The sequence below is a fragment of the Hylobates moloch genome, unplaced genomic scaffold (assembly GCF_009828535.3).
Source record: "Hylobates moloch isolate HMO894 unplaced genomic scaffold, HMol_V3 SCAFFOLD_14, whole genome shotgun sequence".
Lineage (NCBI taxonomy): Eukaryota > Metazoa > Chordata > Mammalia > Primates > Hylobatidae > Hylobates > Hylobates moloch.
This window is the reverse complement of record NW_026652289.1, coordinates 58,713,044-58,725,498: the sequence shown is the minus strand read 5'-3', so window position 1 is coordinate 58,725,498 and position 12,455 is coordinate 58,713,044.

Here is a 12,455-nt window from a genome sequence, read left to right as displayed (position 1 = left end):
CGACTCCCAGCCCCCACCCACCATGTACACACACCTTCCCGATGGGCCCTCTCCTGCCTAGGAACCCAGCCCGATGCCCTGCTCCCCAGCTCTCTGACTTTGCACATGCTGCCCCTTTACGTGCCATGTCCCTCCTCCTCTGTGCTACCCCAGCAGGGCTGGTTTAGAATTTTCCTGGGGAGGCCTGGCCCCTAATCATATCAAACCCATTCAATTTACCCACATGCCACATTAAATATATTTTATATATAAATGTGGAGGAGTTGAGTGGAGATGCAGTTGACTGGTTGACATAATAGCACGTTTTGTAGGCATTTAATGGACCATTTACTCATTTTGATTTTGCAGTTGTCTTTTCCTATGGAGCCCGTGGCGCTGGGCTCCCCAGGCCCCAGGCGCTTCTGCAGTCTGCTGACAAGGCTGTCTGCCTGGCATTGGCCTCCATGCCATGTGGTCTCAAGGCCGTGGTCTGCACGTTAGCCTTTGCCAGTTCTGTAAGGCCCAGCCTGTAGTACCTCAGCCAGCGAGCCTTCCTCCGTGACCCCCATGGCTTAAAGCTGAGGGTTGCCCCTCCCTGGTGCTTCTGGAACACCCCTATCTCCATTCCAGCCCATCACCCACATGGTGATTGCTAGCTGGCATGATTTCCTCTCCACTAGACAGTGAGCTTGGGAAGGCAGGACGGTGATGTGCTCATCTCTGTCCTTCCCACCTCGCTCAGTGCCTGGCCCATACCATGTGCACAATAAATGTTTGATGAATAAATGAACTTTGGACTTCATGTTTCAAACAACAGGAACAATGACCCTGAAAAGAAAATTAAGGCAGAGAAGCAATCTGAAAGGGTGTGTGGGAGGCAGCCAGGGACAATCCTTCTGGCCTGGCACCAGAGCTTTTGTGCAAGGTGAGGAAGAGGGCACTTCTTCTGCCCCTCCTGCTGTTCCCCTGGCTCACTTCTCAGTTGACAGCCTCTTGGGTGATGATGCAGGGAGGGTCCCACGGGCCGCACATCTGCTGCATCACACAGGGTGTTCTCCGCCACCATGAGGACTCTGAGATCAAAGGAACAGACCCTGTGCAGGAGACTGATCTGACAAAGGTGGACCTCCGTCACACACACCCCCCTTAAAGTCTGAGTGTTGGTAATCACACGCCTCTTGTATTGCAGCAGGTGAGATGTCCTCGCTGTAATTACTTCCCCCACAATCTAGCTCCGCACCCCTCAGCGTGCTGGTGAGGAGCTGGGAGAAGACTGCAGACTAATTATCAGGCAGGCAGGAAAACAAGCAGGCTGTGCTCTCCCTGTGACAATTAAAGTGAAAATATTTCATGATATTTTTTATATTTTTTTAAGGTTGGAGGAAAGGTGTGATTGTACTCTGTGTGTGTGTGTGTGTGTGTGTGTGTTGTGGGAAAGGAGGGAGGGAAGAAACAGCCTGAGTCATAAGCAGATGCTTCCTGAGCCTGTCAAGGATGGTAATGACCCCCTCCCACCCCAAGTGGCTGCTGTCTGGGCCCACCTGAGAGGAGGCTGCTGACAGCACACACGTGCCCGTCTCATTTGCAGGCTGGAATTCCGCATTGAAGCCCACTCGAGTTTCATGTCATTGGAGAGAGCTGAGGTGGTACAAGTCCTGGGGTGGGTGGGCCCACTGCAGACAGGACGGTCCACCCTTGGGCAGGCCTGGGATACTGGAGACCTCAAAGCCCCTCAGCTAGAGACACTAGCCAGAGTTTCGGAGGGAGACAGACAGGAGCAGCCAGAAACAGAGGCACAGCAGAGGCGGGGGGGCAAGGGGAGAGAATGACATTTAGAACAGCAAAGTGTTTTCCCTTGGAGGGCCAGGAGACACCAGGGGACTTAAAGGGAGCACATGCTCACTCCTGAACCTTTCTCATGCCACCCTTGCCTTCCTCTAGGAGCCCACACACCAAACAATGCATATTAGACCAGACATGTCAATCCCCTTCAGGGACCCAGACTGTGGCTTGACCAAGGGCCTTTCCTGATCAAATGTTAAGAGGGCCAGGGGAAGGAGGCTGGAGAACTCCTGCCCCAGATGCCATTAGCGTCCAGACTGGGGTGAAATCAGGATGTTTGGGGCTGGCAGTCAGACAGCCTCTCTGGAATTTGCATGAAGGCACATTGGAGACTCTGCCAGGTGAGGCCAAAAGAAAGACACAAAGACCCAGAGAAAGGAGCAGTCACATTATTGGTGGAGCTTGGAGCAAAAATGTGCCAATTCTGTGAGCGCAGACACAAAATTAGCTAGTCCCTGGAGACAGTTGGGCTGCAGGAGATGGTTATTCCTGGGAGCCATAAGATCGCCATTTCTCCTAATGGCAGCTCTGTTCCTCGCCCTCTAAAGCGTGAAGCCCTCACTGCTTAATGCCACCTCTCTAGGGGTCCTCTCACCCCATGGGCTCTAGTCCTGGAAGATCTCCTTCCCCATGGACTGCCAGGATCACACACTGGAGCACCAGGGCACAGCAGCAGTCCAAGTGCGCACAACCGCAGTGCAATTACGCACCTTGCTCAGAATTCCCCAGCCAGCCATCTGCAGCCATAACCATTCTTGGGATACATTTCAGATCCTGGAATTACTAGTCTTGTTTGTTTGTGTTGTAGTCAGAGCAGTAACTTGTACTCCCAATTCCTTAAAAACTAACTTTATTTTCCTTGTCTTTGTGTTCTGTTGTTACATGTGCAAAGTCAATGTTTAATCATTATAATTTTCAACTACAAATACAAGTAATATTTTTTATGTACTCTTCCAATTCAACAAACGTGTACTGAAGACCTGTAGGATGAAAGATGATGATGATGATAAGAATACTGACCTTTATTGAGCATTACTCATTTAATTCTCCTAAAGACCATGTAGATTGTACCATTATAATGCCAATTTTGACCAATGTACAAATGAGGAAACTGAGGTCACACTGCGAGTAAGTAGAAAAGCCAGGATTTGAACCTTGAAAGACTGACTGCAGAATGCATGCTCATAATCACAATTAGAAATAGAAAATAAAAAGCTTATAAAGAGCTTGCCATCCAATAGCAGAAACAGACTCATTTAAGTTCTTCTGTTAATGATAGGAAAATCATATGCACCCTAGACTTAAAAGCTGGAGCTTTCTCTACTGTTTACTTCTGCTAATACAATGCTCGTTTTTCCTGACAAACTTATCATAGATGACAAATGTGATAACCAAGACTACTGAGCGTACAAGTGCCTCTATCGTGAGCTCTTCGTTTCTCTTATGGTGAGACCCAACTTCTGTGATAGGAGTGGTAGGAAGTAAAACGCGAAAGCTCCGCGTTGCTGGTGTCTGTTGTACACACACAAGTCGGAAATTGATTCTCAGCTATCTCATATTGTTTTGTCTCATATCCCCAGGGAAACTGTAAGCTCCTTGAAGGCAGAGTCTGTGACTTTTCATTCGTTAATTCCTTTGTCCTCAAAAGAAGAAAAAAACATTACATTGAACACCTATTAGGTGCCAGGCAACAGCTAGTGGTCAGAGGGTGAAGTACAGACAATTTGGCAAGGCTTAAAACTTGACCTTGTGACAGAAAACCAAACACTGCATGTTCTAACTCATAGGTGGGAATTGAACAATGTGAACACTTGGACACAGGGTGGGGAACATCACACAATGGGGCCTGTCGTGGGGTGGGGGGAGGGGGGAAGGATAGCATTAGGAGATATACCTAATGTAAATGACGAGTTAATGGGTGCAGCACACCAACACGGCACATGTATACTTATGTAACAAACCTGCACGTTGTGCCCATGTACCCTAGAACTTAAAGTATAATAATAATAATAAATAAACATACCTACTATTTGGCCCTTTAAAAAAATAAAAACTTGACCTTGTGTTCTGAGGGCCTTGTATTCTGAAGAGGAGACATGGATAAAGAAACAAAGGGTCACAGCATAGCCAGGGCAGTCCCAGGTGTAAGAAAATGCCCCAAAAACCCAGGGGTGGGAATGTCCACCTCTGCCTGGGAGGTGGCTGTAACCAGTTCCATACAGCAGGGTTTCGGTTACTATAAAGATAAAAAGGAGAGAAGAACAATAAAGAGTGGCCAACCATCCAGTGGCAACAACATTCATGATCCTTACATGCCATTAAGCAGTTTTGTTGTCACAACTACAGTTTATGAACACATTCCACTGTACACTAGGTCTTAACACAAAGTCTTACTCTTCTCTCTCTGATCCACACTTCTGACCACTTTCTCCCTCCTTTATTCTATTTCTCAGGACCCTTTCTCTGCCTAGCTTTTTCTCCCCTCTTCTTCATCTTATCATCTTTTTCCTCTAATGATCCTCTTTGTGTCCATCTTTCCCTTTCCTTTCTTAACTGTGGTAAACTGGACATGATAGGAAACTAAGATGCTGAAAAGAATCAGGAGCCCTGAAGACTGAGCCAAGATCCTAGCCTGGTTCTATTCAGGTTTCCTCCTTCCCGCTCCCAGGTTCCACCACCTCCTCCTGGAAATTTTTTCACATTAGTCAAGAAAGTGCCCGAGTACTTCACATGTGAGTGAGTTGTCACCTTCAATACTGGCCTTGCATTCCACCCTCTTTCATCGGCCAAAACTTCATGAGCAGTGCTAAGTATATCCATTTGTGTGTTCATTCATCCCTCTATTCATTCACTCGTTAGGACATTCTGAATCCCTGTGCTAATTGCCACGGAGGTTGAGATGAATGCAGTCCACTCATGACACATAAAAACATAAATGCACAATGACAAAATGATATAATATAAATCAGAGTTGAAAGGGTCTGTAGAAAAGGAGTGTATGCAAAGAGATTGAAGAGCAAACAGTTAGGTAGAATAAGAATCAAGAAGGAATGAGGTCATAGAAACCAAGAAAAGCAATGCTTTGGAACAGAGGAGGTGCCAACGGGGTCAAATGTAGCTGAGTGGCCCAAGAGAACGAGAATAAAGAAGTTTCCCATGGATCTGGCTACAGAAAGTTGTTGATGACTGTGGTGTCACAGTCTCAGTGAGAGGAAAGCTAGGTGGTGGTGGTAGGTCAAGGAGGAAGTGTAGACTGCAGAAGTGGAGAGCTTTTTGTGCACATAGCTCTACCAAAATGTTGCTGTCAAGGAAAGAGAAAAATAGGGCAGTAGCTGGAAAGGGACGTGGAGATGGATGGAGGAGATTTGAGCATCATGGCAGATCTCACTGCCTCCACCTGGGACAGGATGAAGAGAAAGCCTGTCAGTTTCCCTGTATCCTTCGCTTCAAAGGGTACCAGGCCCTTCGCCAACATCTGTTATGAAGAGAGTAGACAGACAGGCTTCTGCCTACTAGATTTGTCCCTAGAGTTACTGGGAAATCTGGGGCCAGTTGACTCCCCCAGCTGCTAGCTCCAGTGAGTGTATGTCATGGTTGGTTCCAAAGGGCACAGGACCTAGAAAGAAGCAGGCTGGGGAGTTGGCAGCACTTCCACATCCAGGGTAGACTCTGACACATCTCAGCTAATTGGTGTGAACCATTCTGAAGGAATGGGCTTTCTACTGGGGAGCTTCCTCCCCAGACCCCATAAATTTGTCTAGTGTAGTTGGTTCATTCCATGTACAGGCCTGTGGATCATCACATAGGAACTTCCCTTCTGGGTTTCAGTCTCACTGTGGCTCCCTAAGAATTAGGCAAAGGGTCCCTGGAGCCAGCAGATGCAGAGTCCTGCCCCCTTAAGCCACAGAGCTGGTAAATGGTTGATTGAGTCAACGAAAGCAAGGAGCTATGGGGAAGCCATAGGACAGGGGCCTGGGAATGGTCTCCAGCATGGGTGTAGGAATGTGCTCACATAAATGTGGATGGTTAACGTGAAACGCCAAAGCCACAGAACAGAAAACCATCAGGTCTAAGGGGCCTCTTTTTACAGATGAGGAAACTGAGGCCCAGAGAAGGGAAATAATTGGCCTGAGGTTGTACAGATATTTGTGGCAGAGCTAAGTTTAACCCAAGCCCTTGAACTGTTGGCTTCTAGCACCATCCGTGCCAACCACCAGAGGCATGACCCTTCAGCCTCCAACAGCTTCCTTACAGGGCTGGGTATAAAAGTATATTTGAATACAGGGTAATTTTCTCATAAAAACAATGTGTTTCAAGGTGGTTACCTGTGACACTCCAGCCAACCATGATGGTTACGGGAGACTCCGTTCATCATGACCTCAGGGAAGCTCATCCTGAGCCCAGGCCTAGATCCCTGTCATATGCCCCAGAGCATCCGACACATCTTTGCAAAAGTTGTGGAACTTGGCAGCTCTTGTTTCGTAGCTGCCATCCACACCAGACCACAACTCCATGGGGACCTGGCTTGTTTGTCTTGTTCACTGCATTGACCCAACATTTAGCCTATGAACAGCCCAGGGTGCAGCTCAATTAGCATCTGTTGAAATAATTAATTGGTTAATTAATTCAACCCTGTAAAACCAGCTCTCCAGGTGGAAAGGTTTCAGAATTCTGACCTCAAACCAGAGGAAACTGCCTCCCTCCGAGGCTGCAGGAATAGGCCTCCGTGGCTGCCCTGCTTCCCCCCTGGGGAGGACCAAGGGACAGGCTCCTCCGGGTGTCAGCTGAATAGCACGCACCACACATGCCTCCCTGCTTCCATGTTTGGATGCTCTGCTTCTCTTAATGCTGCCCAGCCACACCTCTTTGGTCAGCTGTACCAGTACTGAGCTAACAGCTGTCTATCTACACCCCCACCCCTGCCTCCATTTTGAACACGCACCCAGGATTTGCATAGTTGGTTTGGGGGCTCCAAATATGGGTCTTGGTGCTTATCTTCAGTAAATTTTATCTTATTCAATTTGTCCCTTCAATCATAGACTGTCTTGGTTTGTGTGCCTGCTATCTTTCCTCCAATCTACTTACTGTCCTTCCCAAATTCAGGCCATCTGAAAATTTGGCAGGCAACTGTTTTCATTAGCTTTATTGATTGAAATATAAACTGGTCAGCATTGAAATATGAACTGGTCATCATTTAAGAAAGAGTCCTGGCATACCAGTAGAGATCTCGTCAGGTCAATGATACTTATTTATTTTTGAAACAGAGTCTCACTCTGTTGCCCAGGCTGGAGTACAGTGGGGTGATCCTGGCTCACTGCAGCCTCAACCTCCTGGGCTAGGACTACAGGTCTATGCCACAACACTTGGCAAATTTTTAAAAATATTTTTGTAGACACAGAGTTTTACCATGTTGCCTAGGCTGGCCTCAAACTCTTGGGCTCACTTTGGCCTTCCTAAGTGCTGAGGTTATAGGCATGAGCCACTACATTCAGCCCAATGGTCTTTTATTGATGCTTATTGAGCAGTCCCCCTCACTAGTTACAAATGCAGCTTACTCCATCATTTAGCTCTGACTTTTCCCCCAGATCTTGGTCTGCAGATGGGTAAGACAAGATTGTGTGGTCTCTTGCCATTTTTCTTTACCAATTTTCTCTTCCTTTACAGCTTAATTCCTCTCTAAGGCTCCCTACCATCCATTCCCCCGCACCTCCTCCTTTTCCTCATTACTGTTCTTTTTATAAGAAAATATACATAGCTTACAAGTCCACAGTGTAAGTATTTGGGAAACCCTGATCTAGCCCAAATTCTCTTGTGGGTTTTCCTATGTCTGTATAGAAACTAACACAAAAATCACTATGTAAAACATTTGTGGAAGAAAAGAAAGACATTATGACATTTGTCAAATTTGTTGCTGGAATTCAAATCAACGTGTTTACAATGGGAACACATATGAGAGTATAGAAGTTGCCGAATCAAGGTCCCAAATCCAAGCGGCGATGCAAGGGTAAGGGCCAAGCAGTGGCACCGAAGGTGAGCCAGGCATACAACCAGAAGCTGCAGTGATCTGGGAGCACATGCTCGCTAGGTGGGTGAGCCTCTGTCAAGTGGGCAATCAGCTGTAGCCTGGCAGGATGTGGGCTCAGTGCTGGCAGATCTTCCCATTTTTCACAAGGAGAAAAAAATCCAGATATAAAAAAAAATTCTGTCAGTTTTTCAATGTTGTTAGCTAATGGGAAAAAAATGTCTAAATGCTATAAGTGGGTGAGAACTAAATAAAGAAATTTGAAATGTTTCTGAAGGCCATAACTGAAGATTTAAACAAATGGAAAGACATACTATGTTCTTGGATAGGAACACGTGATGTCATAAGGATGTTGATTCTCCCTGAGTGAATCTATAATTCTAGAGTAATACTTAATAGTAACTTGGGAGAAATAGACATGGGACTCTGAAGTGCATACAGGAAAAATAAACAAGCAATAATAGGAAAATTCTGAAAAAGAGTAAAGGGCTGGGGAGACTAGATTTATCAGATTGCAAAACGTAGTAGAAAGCTTCAGTAGTTAAAACCATAGTGCTGGCACATGAATAAACAGAGAAATGGACACAGCCAAAAGGAAAGTCTAGAAACAGACACAAATACATAAGGGAAGATATGGTAAAGGTGAAAAGTCAAGAAGGGAGGGTGAATTATTCAATAAATCAAATGGGACAAATGGGTAGATATCTAGGAAGAAAGTAAAATTAGATCCATGCCTACCCCTCACGCAAAATAATATCCATCTAATCTTATATACTAATAATCTATATAATAATTAATGTACTAATAATCTATTAATATAGCATATTAATAATATATTAATATTATATATGACCGTATACTATATATTATATTAATAATATATTAATATATAATAGTATACTATGTTATATTAATAATATATTAATATTATATATAATAGTATACTATATGTTATATTAATAATATACTAATATATAAAGTATATATTACATTAATAATATATTAATATTATATATAATAGTATACTATACTATATATTATATTAATAACATTAATATTATATAATGGTATACTATTATACTAATAATGTAGCATATATAATATAATAATAGCATATTATCATACTAATAACCTATCATGCATAATATAGCATAATAATTATACTAAGAATATACTCATAATCTGTTATTCATTTAGTGTATATCATCCACGGCCTGCTTTACACCTCTAATATAAGCTCCATGAAGCCAGAGGGTTTTGACTTTTTGTTCACTGCTATATCCTCAGTGCCTAGAACTGTGTCTGGCACATAGTGTGTGGTTGATAAATATTTTATAAGGGAGTTGAATAAGTGAATCAGAATTTTAAATGTTAATAACAAAACCTGTAAAACAATAGAAAAACCACTGGAGAACTTTTTTTAATTTTACAGATTTAAAAATTAAAATTATTTAATTTTAATAATACTTTCTAAATATTAAAAGAAAATCAAAAGCCATAAAAAGGATCAACTTGATCATAAAAAATTATCTTCATGGCAAAAGCCACCATAATTAAAGACAAAAAATCAGTGACAATCTGGTAAAAAAAAGAAAAGAAAAAAAAACTTGTATTTCATGTAATAGACAAAGGGCTAATAACCTAGAGAGCCCTTTTAGAAAAACACAAGAGAAAAATTGGCAAAGAATATGAACAGAAATTCACTAAAAGATGTTCATCCTTACTCATAATACAAAAAATGCAAATTAAAACTACAAATGAGATACCAGTTTTCTTCTGTTAGGTTGGCAAGAGTGAACATTTTGATGCCTCACTGTGTTGGTGAGAGTGCAAGAGAACAGGCCCTCCCATAGATTGCCATGGGAGTATAACTTAGGGCAGGTAGTTGAATAATGCTATCGAAATCATAAATGTTTATACCCCTTGACCCAGAAATCCCACTTCTAGGAATTTATCCTTCAGATACACTCAAACAGATGCAAAACAGGTTACACAAGGTTGGTCTCTGCAGCATTGTTTACAGTAAGAAAAGACTGGAAACAACCCAATTATCCATCTGTAGGCAGCTGATTAAATAAATGATAGCATCTTCATACAATAGAGTACTGGGCACTGGAATATCACGCAGCCGTTAAACAAGGAAGCTCTGTATGTGCTAATATGGAAAGGTCTTCTATACTGTCAATGGAAAAAAACAAGGTATAGAATAATATGTATAGTGGGCTACCATTTGTATGATTAGTTTAAAAAACACATATGTATACATATGTGTATATGTAATTGTGAATGCCTAGAATATCTCTGGAAGTATAAACAAGAGGTTAACAACACGAGTTGCCTCTAGGAAGGAACACTAGAGGGCTGGAAACGGAGGAGAGGAATCTTCTGCTCAGAGCGTGCATTAGTAAAAATAAACTGAATTGCTGTAACAAGTAGACTCCCATACCTCGTGGCTCAATTCCATAGAAGTTGTTTTCTGGATCATCAGATAATCCAGAGGGGGCATTTTCTATAAACAGGATTATTCAGGGGCCCCAGCTGATGGTGCTCTCTCATTTTTAACACAAGACTTTGAAGCATCCTCACCACTGTTCTAACCCATGGGGAAAGGCACAGAGCTGGAGAAGCATGGAGTGTGGGAGTGCTCTTGACTGGCCAGGCCTAGAAGAGCACAGATCTCTGCTCGCCTTCTATTGGCTTCAACTCAGTCACATGATCACAGTCACAAGGAAGCCTGGGCGGTACCTAGGAAGAAAGGAGGGCAGATTTGGATGAAGAGCCGTCAGGTCTCTGCTGGACTCTTTCTGCACTTTTTAACATTTGAAACATATAATTTTATTATTCAAAATACTGAACACAATTAATATGAAAAAAATGTGCGTTAGGTCTGGCCTGAGGGCTGCCAGTTTACGATCCATTTATAACGGGCATTTGATTCTATGATAAAGGTGTCAATCCATATCAGTGAGAAAAGTATAGACCATTCAATAAGTGGTGCTGGAAAAACAAAGTAACCCCTGGGGCAAAAAAGTAAAGTTAGGTTTCTTACCTCACACCATGCCCCATAAAAATTTCCAAATGGGTTAAAATCCCAAATATAATAAATATAACGAAAAAAGTATTAGAAGAAAATATAGCCTTGGAGCCATATTGAAAGACTCAGGACTCACTGGCCACTTATAAGTTTGGCCACATAAAAATGACAAAAGACAACATAAAGACAAGAGGCAGACTAGGAGAAAACGTTTGCCATATGAATACAAGACAAAGAAATAATATCCCACATATATAAATCCCAGTTCAGATCAGTGAGGAAATACACAAACAATCCAGTAGAAAAATGAGAAACGAATGTTGAAGGGACATTCACAGAAAAAAAAAAGGCCAATAAACCATGGGAAGACGTGCATGCTCAAAAGTAGCTAGAGTATGAAAATTAAAGAAGAAATGGGATTCTGTGTATCACCCATCGGATTGGCAAAAATTAGGGGGAGGGAGGAGGAACATATTTGGTGCTGGAAAGGGATCGAAGAAATGGTTTTCTTAAGTGTAGCTGACATCTGTATATTGGAATGTCATTGTTGGAGGGCAACTAGGCATGAACTGTCATATTTAAACATGTCCATACCCTTCAACCCAAATTTTTGAGTAGCCACTCTAAAGAAATACTTGTACACGCACCCAAAGCAATATGTCTAAGATGTTCATTGTTATATCACCGTAACAAAAAAGAAGGAAAAATCAAATCAAATGTTCATCAACAGAGGGAAGTTAAATTGATACAGCCACATTGCAGAGCACCCCATAGAAGTTTTCTTCTAATAGAATACAGATCTATATGAAAAAATGAAGATACCTGCAAAGACATTGTTAAGCCAAAAAAATCAGATTACAGAACAATACATACACTATTTGTAAACATGACACAAACTGTGGGTTTCTATACTAACAGATGTGTATATACATGCCTATAACATAGTCCAGAAGAATACAGCTCAACAGCCAGCACTTCTGGAGAGAGGAATAGGATGAGAGAGGGTAAAAGCAAACTTTTGCTTTTGCTGGATCCCTCCATGATCACTCAGACTTTGCGACATGCTATGTCCATGTAAACGGATATATGTTGATTTGTCTGAATATGTGCAAATGCTTACACCTATATATTAACCATTGTAACAGAAAACATTTACTGAGAACTTTCCCTGTGCCTAGTGCTGTGTTAAGCTCTTTGCTTGCATTATCTCATTGAATCTTCATGACTACCTTATGATTTAAGCACTATTATTATCCCCATTTACAGATAAGAAAGCTGAGACTGTAAGAGGTTAAATCAATTGCCTGAGGTCACACAGATAGGAAATGGCAGAGCTGAGATACAGATTCAAGGGTGTCTGATTTCAGAGGACACACTGTCAGTCTTGACCTGCTAAGAACATGTAACCCATTTAGCTAGTGACCCCTGAAGTCAACCTCTTCCAGCTCTGTGGCTCTGCAAGGTACTTAGTTCAGCTGAAGATTCGAGGAAAGGGAGCCAGAGTGCCAGGGCAGATAGGCCCTCTGGAGGGGGAGCCCTAGCCCTGTAGACCTCAGGACTCACCCGCCCCTCAGTTAA